At 39.6% G+C, this 21,402-nt stretch overlaps 1 protein-coding gene and 1 long non-coding RNA gene across 2 annotated transcripts in view; one reads left to right on the plus strand and one right to left on the minus strand.

The window, feature by feature from the left end:
• LOC130923227 (uncharacterized) overlaps positions 1-21,402 on the minus strand; it is a 23,512-nt gene continuing 2,110 nt past the window's right edge. Inside the window, exons 2-5 of the long non-coding RNA XR_009064676.1 lie at positions 16,664-16,763; positions 4,280-4,348; positions 3,073-3,336; positions 1-2,829 (exon numbers count right to left, since the gene is read on the minus strand). This is a non-coding gene — a long non-coding RNA (uncharacterized LOC130923227). The remainder of the gene's footprint in view (positions 2,830-3,072; positions 3,337-4,279; positions 4,349-16,663; positions 16,764-21,402) is intronic.
• Positions 3,159-21,402, plus strand: part of npy4r (neuropeptide Y receptor Y4) — a 29,035-nt gene continuing 10,791 nt past the window's right edge. The window contains exon 1 of the mRNA XM_057848763.1: positions 3,159-3,361. The gene's annotated coding sequence lies outside the window, so the exon portion shown is untranslated. The remainder of the gene's footprint in view (positions 3,362-21,402) is intronic.

The following is a 21,402-nucleotide window of genomic DNA, read 5'->3' on the forward strand; positions in this document are numbered from 1 at the left end:
AACAATACGTCAAACAATTTGACCGAAAAATCAAAATATTAATACAACAAAAATGACAGTGTCATTGGACGAAAGGACAGTTTTTAATTTTGCTGCAAGCAGCATCAGCTCTTTTGCTGTGATGTGGGATTATTTTGCACTGAGCAACTTGGTATGCCACTTTATATTATGCTAACAGTGCTCGCTGGTTTACTGACGTAACACTGACAAAGCGGGACGATTGTTGGCAATATTTTGCTTGTCAAGCGGCTTATCAATGTTATTGAGGTCTAATGTCTTTAAGTGATGTCTTCATTGATTTGGCTTCCTGCTGTCTACTGCAAACATTTTTAGACAGTAAACGGACTGGTCTTTCCTATTATCCCACTGTATTAAAAGCCAAACGCTACATACGCTTCGTCATATTTCTTCTTCTTAGCTTTTCATATCTCCAGTGCTCTTCGCTGTGTGGTCTTGTTTGGTTCAAAAATACTGCGCACACTCTGAAAATGAGAGCATCACTGCCATCCACTAAGTGGTTGTGCAATTGCACTTTATTCTAGTACTGCAAAAAAGTATGTTCCCCGAGGTCACATGCCCCACCCCCTGGGGGGGCGCGCCCGATTATTTGAGAAGGACTGCACTGGATGAAGCTGCGCTAACGGGAATGTCATGCCATGAACCAATATCAATCCATATATAAAGCGAATCGGATTATAAGGCGCATTGTCTGCTTTTGAGAAAATTGAAGGCTTTTTAAAGGTGGCCTTACCGTACGGAAACTACAGTACATCGACATACTCTTCATCTGCCCTTTAAAGGGGAACTTTGAAGTAAGGTTGGCCAACCATGTTTTTGAATAATATCAATGGCTAAACAATTATAAGCATATTTTCATTATTTTTTTTAACGCAACCCTTCCAGATTCTTTGTTTAACCCATAGCAACGCCCTTGACAACGAAAATGCTTTTCTTCGGCAATCTTCGGAAATCTTCGGAAATTACGTCACACCTAGACATGCGAGGGAAGTCCACCATAGAACAGTATTGTTTGTTGCATTGCTTCTTGGTAAGATGCCACAGCGGTGTGTGGCGATGTTTTGTTCTCGCTCAAACGAAAAGTTGTATGAGTGGCCAAAGGATAGCAGGGCACGTAAATGGACATCTTTCGTTCGCACGAAGCGAATGAATTTCACACCATCATCGAGTAGTGTTCTCTGCTGCAAACACTTCGAAGATGCCTGCTTCCTTAACCGGTCTGCTTATGATCAAGGATTTGCCAAAAAGTAAGTGTGATTTTTGGATAGATGACTGATGACTTTGTCAAAGCATAGCTGCCTATTGTTGTGGAATTGAACAGTATAAGCTAGCGACGTTAGCCGAAAGTTAACTCGTGGAAATCCCCGATCATAGTTGTTGTTGCGTTCGCTAGGTTAAGCGTGTTTAAATTGTGCTTCATCTACGATCATGTCCGAAAGGGTTAATCCACTGTCAATCGGGAAACGGGTGTGGATGTGCATATAAACGGGTCGGCGTCGCGGTAATTCACGGTCACGTTGCTGTAAGAGACACACACAGCCGGTTAGTTTGTGCACATTTATTTGTATTTGTATTATGTATTTCCACCTTCATGCTTCAAGCATTGCATTGCTTATGGACGGTTCAGCGTTCACGGTTATCGCATGATAGGCTTCTAGTTTGTGTTTTATGAGAGCCGCTGACAGGTGACAGCTGAAAAATAGCGTGTTGGTTTAGCGTAGCCATTGAGTCAATCTCGCAGTGAATCAGCGAGCGCGCAGGTCACGCAGTGAATCATGGGAAATATAGTTTCGGGACAACACTGAAGTGGTGCTTTGTAATCTGTTCGCTTGTGTGAAAAAACTACATTTCCTCACGCCATTAGACGCCAATCCCTGCCGAGAGCTGTGCCGAGCTGTGTTCTAACTTTTCCATAAGAACTGCTTCATGTGTTAATAAAGAGACAAGGTTGTCAGCGCGTCGTGTGTTCGATACATTTGTAAACAAAAAGCTCATAACAAGACACTATGCACAATCCGTTTAAGAGACGCTGGAGTGGGAGGCGAGGAGGAGATTGGCGAGAAGCAAAACTTTGCGGTCGAATGTGGCGGCAGTCCGCTATTATTTTGTTTTCTTATTGTTGCCACAATAAAGTGGAGAAAGCCATCGGAGACTCATCTCCTTCTTTCCCCCCAACGTTTTTATATTATTATTTTATATGCACGAGAGCTGCCGGATCTGCCAAAATGAACATGAAGTCTGATTATTATTTTTTTTAACAATGTCATCAGATAGACAAAAACATAACATTATGTGCAAATGCCTGCATCTTCAAATCATAAAAATAATAACAGCCTATATCTTACCAATGTTGTAATCTCGATGGGTCTTGTATCTATTCCATGTCAGGTAGTATAGGCACACTGTTTGCATTCTGATTAGCGTCTGGCTAATACATGTTAGATCCAACATAAAATTCCAAGCTCCTCTTCTTCCTCCAACTCTTCAAAAACTTGGATCTCCTCCCTTGCGCTCGGTCAATCGCTTATATCGCTGTTTGAATCATTGTTTGAAGGGCTTTGTATGGCGGCCGTATGTATGGAGCTGCCAACGCTGTTCCCGGTGTGACGTATCACTTCCGGGTTCGTCTCCTTTCAGGCTCGAACTTCGGAAACGCGATTATTTTGTCAAATATACAACATATAAATGATTTTTTCATGCTTTATTTGGTGGACAATGTTTAATTACTTTACTTGTGACCCTATTTGGCATGTGAAGAAATTAGTTCACACTACAGCTTTAAATGTTGTGAAGTTGAGCCACTTGCCTCGCCTGTCAAAGTGGGGAAAAGAAAATGTAAGTATCTCGAACCACCACTGTATCTAACATTTTCATTACAGCTTGTTCCTGTACACAAGTTTGGATTGATTTGACGTCTGAAGCGTTATTTAGGTGTCAATCATCAGATGGCTGATGTAATATATGACTACCATGTATCTACAGCACATTTATGCCTGACTGACCCCACAAGGCGTAACGTCTAAATAATTGATTTGAGGGTGCCCCTGTACTCACATGCCATCCTCTTTCCTTTCTTTCTTTCTCTCTTTCTTTCTTTCTTTCTTTCTTTCAATTTTGCAACTGGTTCTGTGATGCAATTGAATAAAATCACCACAGTGTGACAGCAGAGCTCGTTACACTGAGGGTCTCAGCAAAGCCGGAGGGCTCCATCAGCCCAATAATAGCCAAACTCCTCTCAGCTCTGCCTCTCACTAAAGCATTCCGCTCCTCAGGATGCTCGATCTGCTCCTTCTCCAACTCCTTTCTGTGGATTCACACCTGCTTGGAACATCAAATCCCCAACGTGAGTATTTTTCCCCCCCTTTACCACACATATAATACAGTAGTGTTATCCTTCCTGTGTATTGTTTTTCATCAAAGCAATTAGTTGGGAAAAAAAAAAACAACTCCAGTTGTGTGTGCAATTGATGAGCGTTTCATGGAAGAGGGCAGCATTTGAATGGATACTTTCTAAGAATAGACTACCACTTTTTGCAGAAATGTATTTTTATAATAAGTTATGCATATTGTGAGGAAATAATATCATTGAACTGTGTGGTTACAGGAATGGTCACACACACGCAATAACCCCCAACCGTGTATAATGAGGTTGAGATCATTATCTCGGGTTGAGTACCGCTGTTATCGGGAGTTACAGTATGTACCGAGCATGCATGTGGAAAGGCTGTGAGGAGTTGGATGTGTATGCACATGAATTTACAGATAAGCAGTGCAGTGAAGAAGGTAGAAACTGGTGACAGCGTAGGGTAGGATGCATGACAAAATACCAGTGAATTAACTCCACACACTGAGCATTTTTTATGAAATTTGGGGTTGAGTTGTCTATTAGTATTTTTAAATTTTAAAAACAGCAGTTCCAACATTCGTTGTTGCATATATTTTTATTCCTAAATCATCAGAGGATTGTGATGAACTTTTTTCCTAAATTTATACATTACTGAAAGTGTCATAACTGGCAAGTTGAAGAATTTCAAATGCCTATTATGGAAAAATGACACACATTGCTTGATTACTGGTGAAATACAAATCTCACGTTTTGGCAACTGATCATAAAAATTTAACATCTTAGCGCACGGAGTAATTTACATTCCAAAAATGGCACTTTTTGACAATAGTTTCTAATTAGATATTATTGTCATGAAACTTGAAAAAAAAATCATGTTTTCTATTCATTTCAATGAAATAAAACTTAATGTTTTACATCTGGGAGGGGTCTGTTCATGCCTCTGGCTGTCCCTCCCGCTCTCTCAGCCATTGGAGCTCCGTCGACCTGAAAAGTGAAAAAATCTTTTATATATTCTATCGTTTATGAATAGACATTTTTCACACTGCAGTTTAAAATTCACACATTAGTATCATATACAGGTAGTCTCTGGTCAACTAACGAGTTCCATTCCTACGCTGGCAACGTAACCCGAATATCCCCGTAAATTGGAATTAACCCTTTAGGTACCCCTAATTACCCCATCTCAAAATAACTATCCATAAACATGTACAAACTGGATTTGGTTGAAGTTGAAAAATTGTGTAAAATGTAAATAAAAACAAAATACAACGATTCCTTCTCAACCCACATTCAATTGAATACACGACAAAGACAACATTAAATGTTCAAACTGATCAACTTAATTTTTTTTTTGCCAAAAAAGAATTAACTTAGAATTTCATGGCTGCAACACGTCCAGTAGAAGTTGGGAAAGGTGGCAAAAAATACTGAGAAAGCTGAGAAAGGCTCATCAAACACCTATTTGGAACATCCCACATGTGATCAGGCTAATTGGGAACAGGTGGGCACCATAAAAGGACCCTCCCCAAACATGCTCAGTCATTCACAAGCAAGGATGGGGCGAGGTTCACCACTTTCACATCACAACTGCGTGAGAAAATACTTGCACAGTCTAAGAACAACTGCAATTTCTCAAAGCAAAATTGCAAAGAGTTTAGGGATTTCAACATCTAAGGTCCATAATATCATCAAAAGATTCAGAGAATCTGGTGAAATCAATGCACGTAAGCGCAACTGCTGGAAACCAAGACTGAATGACCGTGACCTTCGATCCCTCAGACGGCACTGCCTTAGAAACAGACATGAGTGTGTAAAGGATATCATCAAATGGGCTCAGGAAAACTTCAGAAAACCACTGTCAGTAAATACAGTTCGTCACTACATCAGTAAGTGCGGGTTAAAACTACCATGCAAAGCAAAAGCCGTTTATGGACAACATTCAGAAATGCTGCCGGGTTCTCTGTGCCCGAGCTCATGTAAAATGGACTGATGCACAATGGAAAAGTGTTTTGTGGTCTGATGAGTCCACTTTTCAAATTGTTTTTGGAAACACTGGATGTCGTGTCCTCCGGACCAAAGAGGAAGTGGACCATCCGGACTGTTATCAACGCAAAGTTCAAAAGCCAGCATCTGTGATGGTATGGGGGTGCATTAGTTCCCACAGCATGGTTGACTTACATTTCTGTGAAGGCAACATAAATGCTGAAAAGTACATACAGATTTTGGAGCATAATATGCTGCCATCCAAGCGACGTCTTTTTCATGGACGCCGCTGCTTAATTGGTTGGTCGGTCGGTCGGTCGGTCGGTCGGTCGGTCGGTTGGTTGGTAAATGGTGTTATACTAATGCCAAGCCACATTCTGCACGTGTTACAACAGCGTGGCTTCCAAGTAAAAGAGTCCAGGTTCTCCCCTGGCCCGCTTGCAGTCCAGGCCTGTCTCCCATCGAAAATGTGTGGCGCATTATGAAGCGTAAAATACGACAGAGAAGACCCCAGACTGTTGAACAACTGAAGCTGTTCATCAAGCAAGAATGGGAAAGAATTTCACATGAGAAGCTTAGAGAATTAGTCTCCTCTCTTTCAAAACATTTATTGAGTGTTATGAAAAGGAAAGGTGATGTAACGAAGTGGTAAACATGCCCTTTCTCAACTTCTACTGCTCGTGTAGCAGCCATGAAATTCTAAGTTACAGTAATTATTATCTGAAAAACAAAATAAAGTTTATGAGTTTGAGCATTAAATATGTTGTCTTTGTAGTGTATTCAATTGAATATAGATTGAAAAGGATTTTCAAATCATTGTATTTTGTTTTTATTTACATTTTACACAATTCCCCAACTTCAGCCGAATCCGGTTTGTATTATGGACGTCATATTCATAAAATGAAGTAAAATAAATTTGGTATTTCTTCTCTCCCTTAACATTGATCACACCATAGTTCTTTCAACTGACATTTATTGATTTGTCACTGTCAAACTATGAACACACCATTAGAAAATAAAATACAATTACAAAGAGCGTACAATAATGCTTTAAAGTAGAACTGTCCCGACTAGTCAACAATGACGTAAATGTGTCGATGAGCATAACATCCCGTTGATGGTTAAAGGAGGGTTAAAATTAAAAATATTGTAACGTCGACAAAGAGTCAGCAGATTAGTCAGGTTAGCGATTGTTTATTTTTGTAACTTGTGGGAACAACACGGCTCCTGTCTGCCGCAGCCAACACAACTACCAGCGACAACAGGAAGATGTCTCGCTCTGTCACACCTCCCTCATTAACGTTAGCCATGCGGTGGGAATGCATGCAAATACACCCGCTACATTATAACCAGATTTTTTACAACATATTTATGGCAGAAAACAGACAAGACTGAAAAAGCAGTTTCTGCTCTTGCACTCCTCTTTAAAAGAAACTGCTGTATTTTAAGCCAAAAAAACTGTTGTGTTTGACAGAACAATATGTCTACGTGCTGCCATAGCAGATTTATGGCGCATTAAGCCCCCGAAGTATTTTTATATTGTCCGTTTTACCCTGGATACCCCCGTTCACAGACGTCGCACAACCGCTTTTGTTACAACCCAGCCATAAAACGAAGGTAATTAATTATATTTATTATTCAAAATGTCTGTCATTTTTAGCTTTGAATCATTAATTGATGTCTAATATTTATTTAAAAAAAAAAAAAAAAAACGACTTAAAAAAAATTATTCACTCGCATATTTTAAACTTTTAAACAAATTACGTCCCAATCAAAAAAATGGTGTCTGTAAAAAAAGTCACGGATATCTACCTCATAACTAACTGTATTTTTTTGTGACTGTCACATTTTCTCCGACATGTTAGATAATCAATAATCGATCCAATCAATGAAAAATTCAAGAAAAAAAAAAAAAAAAACGTTTAAAAGGGTAAATATATGAAAAAGAAAATCTCGACCACTCCTTGATGTCTGCGATTTCTGCATCGCGACCCTTGTTATATTACCATTTTTCACCCATAAAATCCCCTCCAAAATCCAGCTGTGGCCATTCACAGCTGTGTATTGACACAGGTGGATCGTTAGTCCATTTAATAACATTTTTATTGAAGTTGCCCTTATGTGCATCGTACGACCTGAGTATTAGGGGCTAATGTACCTGAATTAGCAGCTACGTTCTTTACGTAGCGCCTTGCCGCCTCCGTTAAAATCAACAATATTGAAAGCATCTTGTGTTTTAGAATCGGTTTTACAAATGAGGATTATTATTTTGCTTCAGCTATCTCAAATTACGATCAATAGAAGAATTTATTACAATGCTGTCGTTGCTCCCAGCTAAGGTACAGTGTAAATAAATCAACTCCAAAGCAGACACTTTTTTTCATCTGTGTGATTTTGACAAATATCGGATCACATTTGATGGTGATTTTATGTAGAAATGTGAGAAATTCCAAAAGGTGCAGATACTTTTTCATACGACTGTACATGTATGTAAAATGCGTAGTGGCTCACGGCTATATTACCTCTAGTTAATTGTGAGATTTTTTTTCTCATAGCAATAGTACAACTTTAAATTCGTAGTCCTTTTTTAAAATGTATTTATTTGACCCTAATACACTGTCGTAGCGTCGTATCAATGTTCGGTGTTCCAAAATGTTTTTGTGATTTAATAATGGCCAGCAAAAATTTAATTTAAAAAATTAGACAATAATACCGAGGGAAAGTCTCACGACGTGGCGGTGGCGGTGAACTCAAAAAGGTTTTGATGATAGTTAACAAAAACAAAGTACAAACAAAAGATTGGGGATCAAAAGGGCAAAGTCCAAACAAGACTAACAAAAGGCGGGGTATCAAAACTTACTTAATCAGAGGAACAGGAACACGAGGGCTTGGACAGGATATTGACAATGATGCAACAATAATAGGTAGCGCATAGGGGACTTCAATACAGATATGGGGTAACAAGACAATGAGGCACAGGTGGGTGACACAAGAGGCAGCCGATTGGTCAATACACAAAGAGCAGGCCACAACAGGTGGAATCAATGGATAATCACAATGACCGGACACACTAGGGCACAAACCTAACTCAAACCATGACAAATATGGTCCAAGGGGTAGTTTAGATGTCAACTCTGTGACACCAAGACGCAATGATTGTGTTGGGGAATGGCCTCACCTTTATACGGTATCAGCGAAAACGGAAGGCGAAGACGCAAACCTTTGATTCCAGGCTCCAAAGTGGAAGGTTTCGATTGCGGTGCTTTCTCCGCAACTGTATCAATGGAAAGCTCTCGCGCCGATGACGTCCGCAGTCGCACACGTCCCTTTGGGTGTGTGAAGCGGTGCTACTAAACATTACAGCTTACTAAACAAAACAGCAAACATGGCGGAACGTCAGCTTTAATTTACTGTTTATATAATGGCGGAACGTCAGCTTTAATTTACTGTTTATATAATATTTTTAATTCAAATATGTTTAATGTTTCCATTTTTGAGCCTTTTGAAGGAAAAGAAACATGCCATTGCTTGGAGTGGGCGGTTATGTTGTCTGCATCATTGGCTGTCGCCTTGTAAATTTGCACTGTCCCCTAGGGCCTGGCATGAATACGACATCATTTTCACTTGGAATCGCGACATTGTTCCAATGGAGACAGAACCACATAAAGGCAAATATGAACTTTGTCGTATTGTCAGAGCATCACCATGTATACTGCCCTCAAATCTTGGGCAATTCAACAAGGAGTTGCAAACAAGCAAACAGTTTTTGACATCACTTTCGTGCTCTGTCACTAGAACAGAATAGTGCTAGCTGTCACAAACTTGACACATGAACTCTACTCGTGTCATCCCATCTTTCCTTTTCATTTTGCTTTTGATGTCCTTCTCATGTTCTACTCATGTTCAGATTGGAAGGGCAGCACTGATGACATGTTTATATAGTTAAAGAGTGACACTGTGTTAGCCCGGCAGCATATCCATGTGACATCACCGCCCTGCGACGTCAACAACAATGGCGACCTACAAGTTAAAATAATTTTACAAATTGTATTAAAACGAAAACATTAAGAGGGGTTTTAATATCAAGTTATTATAACTCGTACTAACATTTATCGTTTAAGAACTACATGTCTTTCTATCCGTGGTGCTCTTTAAAAAAAACCAACAACAATAAAAAACGACTGGAGACTAAACAGCGGACGAGACTCCAGCATCGTAAAGTCAAAATCGCGTAAGTCAGGTACATTATAATTCCATAGTTGTTTCTACATCCATCGCAAAAACAGCTGCAGCCATAATAAACCTTAACACTCCTGTCACGCACAAAAAAATTGTTTACTATTACAGCCCTTGGTGTGAAGTGATCAGTACCATCATGGGAACCACTCGGTTGCCAGTTTCAATTAAAATGTAAAATAGATTAAAAATGTCTGCCTCTCAACTCATGAGTTCAACAATCAGTAGAACAAATTGGGTATGTGATCAGTGTGCGGATGGGTGAAAGGCAATTTATCCTCATCTGAATTTCATCATCATTTAATTTTCTGTCATTACAGGGCTTATTAATTGTTGATTAATGACTGTGCTTTAAATGAGATTGAAAGAATATGGTGGACCCAGAGGTACCAGGTCACATTGCTCTCAAATACTGTACAGTAATACGCTTGGTTGGGCTTCCGAGAGTGCCACATTGTTAGAGCAAAGCGTTTCCAAGGTTGTTAAATAATGGCAGGTTTTTTTTTTTTCTTTTTCTTTTTGGACTTACTCCGTCTGCTCTGTAATGGGCTTTTTTATTTTTTTTAATGTGTGCGTATCTGTGAAAGTAGAGAAGCCACATCAATGTTCTGCCACCTCGCCTGCAGCTTGCTCGACACGCTGACACAGTGCATTAGTAATGATGCACTGTGAAGTGACTGATAGCAACTTGTATGTGCCTTTAACACAAAATGACAGGTTCACTCTATGTGCCATGCAGGATTAACATTGGAAAGGTTTCGGGGAGACGGAGCGCTACAATCCATTTTTAGTTAGGATTCTGACAAAGTCATGCCCTTTTGTTTTGACATATCCTATTTTGTGCGGGGGGAAAGTCTCTTTTTTTTTTTTTTTTAATTGTGTACACGGTCTGTTGACTGTTATCAGGCTTTTCTCGTTGAGCCTGACTGAGGAATTACGCATTTGACACAATATCCAGATGGATGAGCATGTGTACTGTACATGATGACATTCATTGTCCAGTTGAATCATCTTTTAGACCAATGTTGAGGTTATAGTATTGTTATAAACGGGGCTTAGGTTTGGTCTCAACATTGGTAGGGACAGCATAACCTGCATGAATACTTTTTGCTGTGGATGGGACATTAATAAGACCAAACAGATTGGGTGAACGGGAGTTATGGTTACATTTCTCACAAGTATGAACCTAATTAATTGATAGGTTAAATGATCAATGCAAAAAAATGTGTATTGTCCTATTATGCTACATTTCATTTGTACAGTGATATGAAAAAGTATCTGAACCTTTTGGAATTTCTCACATTTCTGCATAAAATCCCCATCAAATGTGATTTGATCGTTGTCAAAATCACACAGATGAAAATACAGTGTCTGCTTTCACTAAAACCACCCAAACATTGATAGGTTTTCATATTTTGATGAGGATAGCATGCAAACAATGACAGAAGGGGGAAAAATAAGTAAATGAACCCTCTGCCTAAGGAGACTTAAAAAGCAATTGAAACCAAAATTTACCAAACAATTTAAGTCAGGTGTGTGCCCAATCACTGATGAATGGTTTAAAGCTGCCCTGCCCACTATAAAACACACACCTGGTAAGAAATGTCTTGATGAGAAGCAGTGTCTGATGTGCATCATGACTCGGCCTAAAGAGCTGTCCTAAGACACTGCGATCAAGGATTGTTGTTTTGTATAGAGCTCGGAAAGTATACAAAACTATCTCTAAAAGTCTGAATGTTCATCAATCGACAGTCAGAGAAGTTGTCTACAAATGGAGAGAGTTTGGCACTGTTGCTTCTCTCCCAAGGAGTGGCCATCCACAAAAGATGATGCCAAGAGTTCAGTGCAGAATACTCAGAGAGTTAAAAAAGAACCCTAGAGCTAAAAACTTATAGAAATCACTGGCAAAGACAAATATCTCTGTGCACACATCAACAATATGTAAAACTATGGCCAAGAATGGCGTTCATGAAAGGATGCCACGGAGGAAGCCACTGCTGTCTAAAAAAGCATTGTTGCTCATTTAATGTTCGCAAAAAGGCACTTGGACACTGCACAGAAGTTTTGGCAAAATATTTTGTGGACTGAAGAAACCAAAGTTGAATTGTTTGGGAGTAACACACTTCATCATGTGTGGAGGAAAAATGGAACACCTCACCAATATCAACACCTCATCCCCACCTTGAAGCATTGTGGAGGGAGGAGCATCATGATTTGGGGCTGTTTTGCTGCCTCAGGACCTGGACAACTTGCAATCATTAATGGAAGTATTAATTAAAAACAATTATCAGGATGTTTTGCAGGAAAACCTGAGGCCGTCTGTCAGACAGTTGAAGCTAAAAAGAGGATGGATGCTGCAACAAAACAATGATCCAAAACACAGAAGTAAATCAACTTCAGAATGGTTTCAGAAGAACAGAATACACGTTCTGGAGTCACCAAGTCAAAGTCCAGACTTGAACCCCATTGAGATGCTGTGGCAGGACCTAAAGACAGCGATTCATGCCGGACATCCCAAGAATCTGACTGAATTACAGCAATTTTGTGAGGAAAGAATGAGCCAAAATTAGTCCTGATCGATATGCCAGACTGATCTGCAGCTACAGGAGGCATCTGGTTGAAGTTATTGCTGCCAAAGGGGGGTGGGGGGGGGCACAAAATATTGAATGTGATGGTTTACTTACTTATTTTTCCCCCTTCTGTTATTGTCCATCCTCATTAAAATATGAAAACCTATAAATGTTTGGGTGGTGTTAGTTAAAGCAGATAGTTTGTTTTTCATCTGTGCGATTTTGACAAAGATCAGATCCCATTTGATGGTGATTTTATGCAGGAATGTGAGAAATTCCAAAAGGTTCAGATACTTTTTCATACCACTGTAAATGACCTACATATATATGAAATGCAAATAATGTGGCATTACAGTTGGTAGCGACAATTTGAGCATCCTGAAAAGTTGTTATTGTTATGTCCCTACCGTCCCTATGCCAACCTACGCACTTGGTTATAAGTACAGTTAGAAACATTAGCAATAATTGACAAGTTTCACTTAAACATCAAGCTGTTTATGTGCATAATTATAGTGTAATATCTCTAAGGAAGGATGACTGCTGGGAACCCAACCAGTCAAAATGGTTTCAATGTTTGCGCTGTCAAAAGCAGCCAATGGGTTAAAATACTGCCCGATAAAGGTTTAACAATTATTTTTGGTGCAAAACATTTATGAGCCATGTATTTAAGCTCAATCAATATTTTAAGTTTAATAATCTTCCCTATACTGTATATAAAATTTGTTATAATGTTCTACTGTAACTTACAAACAAAATGAGAATGTAGCAAAATGAGAGTAAACACATAACACATAAAAGTGACTCAACTCGGACTCACACTCCATAAGAATTGCACACAAGTGTCCAAAGTAATTTTAGCACTGGCCCACTTTATAACTTCAAAAAAAAAAAAAAAAAAAAAGCAAGCTCAAGTCACCATGGTAATGAAAAACACTCTTATGATGAGCTAGCGGATGATTAAAATGATTATTAAGCTGCTTCATAAATTATTTTGAGATTTTACACAAAACTGCTTTTTTTGTTCTGTGTGATTGAGTGCTTGCTCTACTGTACAAGGCTCACTTTTGTGTTCGCAGTCACATTCGTTCATTTGTCGTCTCATTGTCAAAATGGATTAGCTCAGGGGTGTCCAAACTTTTTGCAAAGGGGGCCAGATTTGGCGCGGTAAAAATGTGGGGGGCCGACCTTGGCTGACGTCCTTTACGTAGAACAAGATATTTAAGCAAAATTTAGCTAACAATTCAGTTTGTCACATTTGCTTTATTAATTTTTCTTAATTAATAATTTCAACAATCTTCCAACTAGCCTTTGTGGCGTTCTCTTTCGACTCTTGGGCTCTTGCGAAATACTACTGCTGTGAAATTAAACTTGCTTTAAGTTGCTTCAATTTCTCACTGCGTATCTTCCCTGTAATCTTGTCGTACATGTCAGCGTGTCTTGTTTGGTAATATCGCCTCACATTGAAATCTTTAAAAACAGCAACTGTCTCTTTGCAAATGAGGCAAGACACAGTTGTTGCGTATTTTAGTGAAGAAATAGTCCAATTTCCACCTATCCGTGAAGCGTCGGCCGTCACAACTTTCTTTTTTTTTTTTGTTGATTGTCTCCGTTTTAGAAAATGGAAGTAATGGGTCACACGGAGTAATGTTGCTCAGCCCTTAAATACCTGCAACATGAAGCAATTATCAGAGAATCCCAAAATTTGAAAAATAAAGTCCTAATGAAACCTTTTTTTCAAATTTGTAAAACGAAATGTCAAAATGAAAGTGTAATAAGCGCTCTAATATCTATAACCCATGCTAAATCATGTTTTTTTTCATGGAACCTGCAGATGCATGTGTTGACTTGCATCCATCATTTTATTTTTCAAAAAGAAATGTCAAAATTCTAAATCTCAAAATCATGAAATTTTAGGTGTATCAAATGTGATACATTTGGCGATAAAGGGTTAAAGTGCTGCTGCCTTTTAGTGGGTAAATGAGGAGCAGCATTTTGTGTGTAAGCTACTTCGTATGCTGGTTGCAGTACTGCTGACCAATTTGTTAAGTCTGTGTGCGGGCCAGACGTTATTGATATTATGACGCAGGCTGGGGGCCGGATGAAATTTGACCACGGGCCGGACTTTGGACATGTTTGGATTAGCTGTTTCGCGCCACCAATAGCAGTTAATGAATTAACATGGAAGTGACCCAAAAATGCCCCAAAACCAACAGGAAGCGACCCGAAATCAACAGCAAGTAACCTGGAAATGCTCTAAAAGCAACAGGAAATTATCCCAAATGTACAGAACGTGACCATAACAAGAATGCTCCAAAACCAACAAGACGTGACCCAAAACCAACCAACCAAAGGAAGTGATCTTTAAATGCCCCAAGACTATAAGGCAGTGACCAATTAGCAGGAAGTGGGGCCAGAAATGCCCTAAAATCAACAGAAAATAATCCAAAATATACAAGAAGTGACCCTGGAATTCCCCAAAAGTAGGAAGTGACCCGAAATCAACAACAAGAAACCTGGAAATGCACTAAAATCAACAGGAGATTATCCAAAAAGAACAGAAAATGACCCCAGAATGCCCCAAAACCAACAGGAAGTGACCCAAAATCAACTTGAAGTGACCTTTAAATGCCCCAAAACAATCAGGCAGTGACCAATTAACAGAAAGTGGGGTCAGAAATGCCCTAAAATCAACAGAAAATAATCCAAAATGTTCAGGATGTGACACCAGAATGCCACAAAAGTTACTGGAAGTGACCTGCAAGTAACCTAAAACATAGACTCCACCATCAGTTGACAAGACAGCTCCCACAGACATTGCGCCACTCCTTCCCGTAGGGGGCACTGGGATAAACTCAAACCCATGCTGCGTTGTAATGCCGGATTTAAGTGGAAATAGAACGAAGATGTTTTACCGCATACAAGTAGACAAGAGTGTCTCAAGAGTGATTTGGTCGAGGATTCGAGGTAATTATTACAATAAATTGCACCATGCATGCACTTTGAAATGTTGTGAATACAATGAAATGAATGGGAAAAAATAGCCTAACTTTAGCCTGAAATATTTATGTAAAATGAATGATAACAGCCCTTTTCTTTTTTGCTTTTAACCAAGACTCTAGAGTGTTTTACGTTCTTATCTATAGAAATCCCGCGATGTAAGTATTTATTAACAAGCATTTTCAACTTAAAAAGCTTTTTGTTTCTGAAGGCCGCCATTTTGGATTACACAATACCGTGACTTTTGCTTGAAATATTTACGTAAAATGAAAGATAAATGCCCGCTTTTTGCTTTTAACCAAGAATCTAGACTGTTTTATGTTAATATCTATAGAAATTTCGCGATTTAAGCATTTATTTAAAAGAATTTTCAACTGAAAAAGCTGTTTGTTTTGTGACTCCCGCCATGTTGGATTTTGTATTCATACACATTAGCACAATTCAACCTAAAATAAGTTGTGATTGTATATAGAAAAAATGCAAATTTTGTTTTTGTTGCGTAAAATTAAGGTAATTCTGCATGCTTTTGTCAAGTATTACGTTTATGTGTCATGTCTCGGAAGTCATGTTAGTGTTTTGTGTTTGTTTGTGCAGAATTTCCTGCTATTATTTTGGTAATGGCATTCCGCCTGGTTCCCAACTTTACTTCCTGCTCCTCCCAATCAGGCTGATCGAATCCACCTGTGATCCATTGTATATATAGTGTGCATCTAACCTTGCCCTGTGTCGGTTTGTCATGTATCCTGCCATGTTCCATGTTACAAGCTCATGTAAGCCTTTTCTTGACTAACATTTATGTTTGGAGCAAATGCCTTTTTGTTACTTTGTTGACTTTGCTCAGTTTTGGGGTATCCAGCAAGTGCTGTGAATTTTTGGCGTCTCTTTTTGAACTCTGATGGACTGATTAATAAGCCTTTTTGTTTAAACGGAACATTCGAGCATTTAGATCCTTGGTGAATTCCTGTCAGACTCTGACAGGGAATCTAAGGACAGTCACTGACAGAGATTCACTAAGGACCCAAATGCTCGAATGTTCCGTTTAAACAAAAAGGCATTTGATGCAAACATAAATGTAGTCAAGAAGAAAAGGCTTACATGAGCGATGGCCTATACTACGAAGCCGGTTTTCTGGCTTAGCAGGGTAACTTCGAGACTAACTTCATCACGTGCAGCATATTTTACCGGCTAACCGGGACTACGAAAGGTGGATATGTTGAAACCGGGAACTGTTGCCATGGCAACACACGCCACACGTCAAACCAGGTCGTCTTAGAGTTAGATCTTGCTTAACCCTAGGATTCCAATTAACCATGCTCTATTTAAACAGCACTCCTCCGCGGACGTGTCCTCTTGACAATGACAGTACCTGCATGACCCGTACGACATTGGTGCGTGGATTGTGAGGGGCTCTCTTTGGAGGGCACGGGTTTTTAAAGACCGCCAGAATCCGCTGGCATACCCGGACAATGTTCTCCATGAAAGATATAGATTTTCAGCTGAGGAAATTCGTTACCTGTGCCAGCTGATCGAGGAGGACGTCTCTAACATAACCCGTCGATGTCAGGCCCTCAAAGTCGAGCGGAATGCGTGCCTGTCCTTGCGCGCTCTTTCGCCTGCAGACAATATATGTATTCCATCGGTGATGCTGAATATCTGAGTAAGAACACTATGCCGTGCAATTCGGAAAGTGGTAGGAATGGGGTATGGAAACACTTCAAATTGATTGTTGAAAATGCTATAGAGAAACCTGTGTCGGCTTCGCTGAATGTAAACAAATGTGTAGCTTTGCTCTCATACAAGAAATATATTTAACAAACTTTTCCAGCGTTTATTTCATTGTGTAAATACATTTATAATGTTAGCATTAGATCTCAACCTCGTACCTTCAACGCCGCGCATTCTTTTTCTGTTCTGGAGGCTTTACTAAAAACGGAGTCGACACACAAATACTGAGAGTCTCAGGGTGCGGTCAAACAACAAACATAGGTTTTAATGAATGAGGCACACACATTACAGCATCTGACTCCAATATATACCTCACCTTTTACAATCTAGTGGGCGTTTACTTTACTCATTCAAACCAATGATAAGCAAGGAACAGTTCTGGGGGAGGTCTTGTAACCTCCCCTGCTTAGGTTAACAAAGAATTGAATAGACTGTGGGGTTCAGGTTACACCTTTATAATCTTCAAAGGGCTAACATAGAATTAGCTTACTCTTGTGATAACAAATGGTATATGTTAAAACTAACCAGAATGTGAATGCATGATTGCTTTGACTAATAATAAAAGACTACATAATGCATACAAGTGAACATATAAATGTAAGTACATAACAATAATCATAAAAATATGTAGACTATTTAAACATTGAGAAAACTTTTTTCTGTCAACTCGAAGAGATGAAAATGTCAAATCCACTGATAGAACAGACACAAATATAAAATGGTAAATGGTGTTATACTTGTATAGCGCTTTTCCACCTTTCAAGGCTCTCGAAGATATAAATCTTTATTGAATATGCATCTTACAGTCTTGTTTAACTATGAGAATTCGTTACAAACACCGGGCTTTAATTTATTATCATTATGCACAGGCACAAATGTAATCATACAAAACGCAACTACGCATTGCACCCCCCCCCCGCATTTCCTCCTCCTCCTGAGTCCTCACAAATACAACATAAAATTTCAGGGGGGGGGGGGGGGGGGTTCGCGCTCGGGCCTGCAAATCAAGTTACTGTAATTGATCGGGCCGGGTTGGGCTGGATTTTTTTTCGGCCCGATCTAACCTCTACTCTGAAGATGTTCGAAAGACATACTACTACATATTAATACAGTCAATGGGACTAAACATACAATTCGCTGAAGCGGTGTTATATTTCGCGATGAGGGTGGATTTTAATTCCTAATAACTCCGCATGATTATCGCGCATTCCTCCTCCGTGGAGTAAGGTGCCCGTGCCATCGTCACAAGTAGTGTTTGACTCTGGTCTCCGCCCCCTTTATGTGAACGCGCAGTAACTCAGATTGGGTTGACACAGGTTCGACTAATCACCCTCATAATCAGCGTCGTAAAAACGATTGACCACAAACTAGGGAACCAGGTTTTGTCAACTCCGGTTACCCTCTGGTAAACAGGATTACTTCTAGGGAGGTTGAACTCCGTTCGTAGTATAGGCCACTGGTAACATGGAACACGGCAGGATTCAAGACGAACCGACACAGGGCAAGGTTAGATGCAGACTATATAGACAAGTTTCTGAGGTACTTCCGGTTTACTTCCTTATGCCTGCCTACCACTTCCGTTTCTGATTTTTTTTTTACCATTGAAGTCTATGGCGCTGGAGTCGCGTCACTCACCCCTTAAAAATCACGATTTGGAAATACCGCATCCTTCTGCCATCTCAACATGGGAAAACAACATAAAGAAGTGGCCGAGGGTGACCACAAGTAAAATATTATCATATTTTATTGACTGTACGGCAGTCGATGGAAACGCCATCAGGAAGTTCCGAGGCATTCCAGTACTAGTTGCACACCCAAAAGTTGGATGTCCTCATTCATGAACACGGGAATTTTTTCTTCATGAAGGCGGATGTAGAACCAAGGCAGTGCCTCAATGCTCCGTACCACAAACCATGGGTGCTCGTAATATACGGGAGGGAAGGAGATGTCCAAACTGCAGGCTGTCCTGCGGGTGACTGCCTTCCGTGTCTGACGCTGTCTTATGAAAGATATGTGGTCCAAAAATACGAAACATAAAATCAGCCGCATGAAACGACTTGTTGCCTTTGCTATTGATAATTACAATGATGATTGTAATCATGAAGTTTAATAATTTTTACCACAACTGCTGCTGCTAGCCTGTTGCTAATCAGTACGTGTTGGATGGCACCGCATAAATCCAAATGTTATAAGTTTTTGTTTGTTTGTTTACAGCTGGAAAACACTGTTAGGCAAGGGAAGACAACTTGACTTGCACGTTGATGGACACATATCGCAACTACGTGCATTCTACTCTGATTTGATGACGGCTTGACTCCCGGGGGCAGCCGAGAGAGGCAGAGGCTGGGACAGACGGTGGTTCGCCGAGCTCGCCTAGATCCAACTAAGAACTTTTTAACTGCAGCATCTTTAAAAAATGCGTTTCGAGCTGGAAATATTGAGGACAGCGAGAGAAAGCCCGTCTGAATGCTGCCGAGTGTCTCGTAATGTCGGGTGAAAGTTTGGCCTTAAGCTGTGCTGTCTGCTAACAAATTTCTCGTATGCTTAACCTTCGTTAATATTTTTCTAATCATTTTATCAATTGTGATTTATTGACCTGTTTTGCACATGCATCAATCGTTTTAAATAAAACAAGAAATGGAATCATGTAGTCCAAATGTTTTTTACTGCGATCATTATCTGCAATAAAAAATAATGACATACTATTTTTTTATATTCCTTATATCAACAAAATCCGTGTCAGCCCTTCTGCAGTCGGCAAATGTAATATAATGCGTAATTTAATCTCATATTGGTCACTCAAGTGGCCAATCTATGGTATCAATCTATACCTCTCGTCAACACAGGCTGACTGGTTATAGTTTTTTCCACGAATGTTCAACAAAGGGATAAGAACAATCATACGATCTCATCTACGTCTCATCAACGTCGTGCTGAATCCATTTATGGAGATTCTGTGAGTTCCTCTGCTTTAATTTTGCAATTTTAACTTTGATAAAACACTGATTACTTCAACCGTAATTCATGTCGTTTTTTTCTGAACCGGAAGTTCAAGGCAGTCATTGTCCAAGATGGCGCCGCCCATATTTTGCTCAGGAAACTTGTCTATACACAATCAGCCTGATTGGGAGGAGCAGGAAGTAACGTTAAGAACCAGGCGGAATTCCACTACCAAAATAAAAGCAGGAAATTCTGCACAAACACAAAACACTAACATGACTTCCGAGACGTGACATTCTAATGTGAAAATTGAGTGATTTATTTAGCTGTTGAAAACTTGCACTAAATTAAAAAATATATAAATTGCTATTTTGGGCAAAAACGTATATGATATGTTGAATATTGCTATTGATCCTGAAAATATAGGTGATTATCCCTGCATTTTGTGAATTGTGTGCATCTAGTGTAAAATTTGAGAATTTTATATACAGCCATTTTAAGTTTCGTTATACTTGTATAGAAAAATAATTAATCGGGATTTTACTAGGGAACGACTGAATTTTTTGATGCCGCTCCTCATGGAGACTCAAATATGCCTAAGGGAGCTGTCTGTTTTTGTTTTAGGTCGCAAGCAGCTTTGGTTTTGAAAGTATTTGAATTTAAGTTTTTGAAAAAGCCCGAGCCCTGTGTCCCGTCAACTGATAGTGAAGTATATGCCCAAAATTACAAGGAAGTGATCCAAAATTAACAATTTGGCTTCATTTGGCAACGATAGACCTCTTGAAGTGGGATGATTGAATGTGAATGCTCAAATTTCAGTGCCATCGACGGCGCTAGACATCCAATCCATTTTGACTGGAAGGGAAGAATATTTGACCAAAAATAAACTGTTCCGACCTACTGTAATTGCTATCAATGTGTCCCGCGAACCAAAATGAGTTGGAGATCCTTGATGTAGAGCAGGGGGGCCCAAGTCCGGTCCTTGAGAGCCCCCATTCAGCTTGTTTTCCATGTCTCCCTCCTCCAACACACCTGAATCAAATGATCAGCTCATCAGCAAGGATCTATGCATCTGCAGGAGCATGATAACGATCCTGATTATTTGATTCAGGTGTGTTGGAGGAGCAGGGCCAGCGCTAGCTATTTTGGTGCCCTAGGCATAAATGCTTTGTGGTGCCCCCCCAAAGATAGAAAGGAAAAATATCTGACATAATGTGGAAACAATGAATATGAAAGGGGAAATCAACATAGCTTTAAGATTGTTTTTTTTTCCTAATTAGTTTCACCAGTAGATGTCGCTCTTGGCCTCTGAACCTCTCGAAAATGACTACGGCTTCTTACTATTGGAAAATTTTCGGTATCAACATAGTCGTTGCATAAAACCACTACCGGTATGTCTCGTAACATTCCTTTTAATTTTCATTGTGCAATGAATTTGCAAGTCACATCATTTCCACCATAGCATTTTGGAGTGTTTTTTTTTGGTTGTGCACACTAATAAACCGATCATAACACGATTTCTGGAGTTAGCAGATTATTCAAGTGGTCATGTAAAGAGCATGATCTGCTATCCTTTATCTGATAAAC

Source organism: Corythoichthys intestinalis, chromosome 10 (assembly GCF_030265065.1).
Source record: "Corythoichthys intestinalis isolate RoL2023-P3 chromosome 10, ASM3026506v1, whole genome shotgun sequence".
NCBI lineage: Eukaryota > Metazoa > Chordata > Actinopteri > Syngnathiformes > Syngnathidae > Corythoichthys > Corythoichthys intestinalis.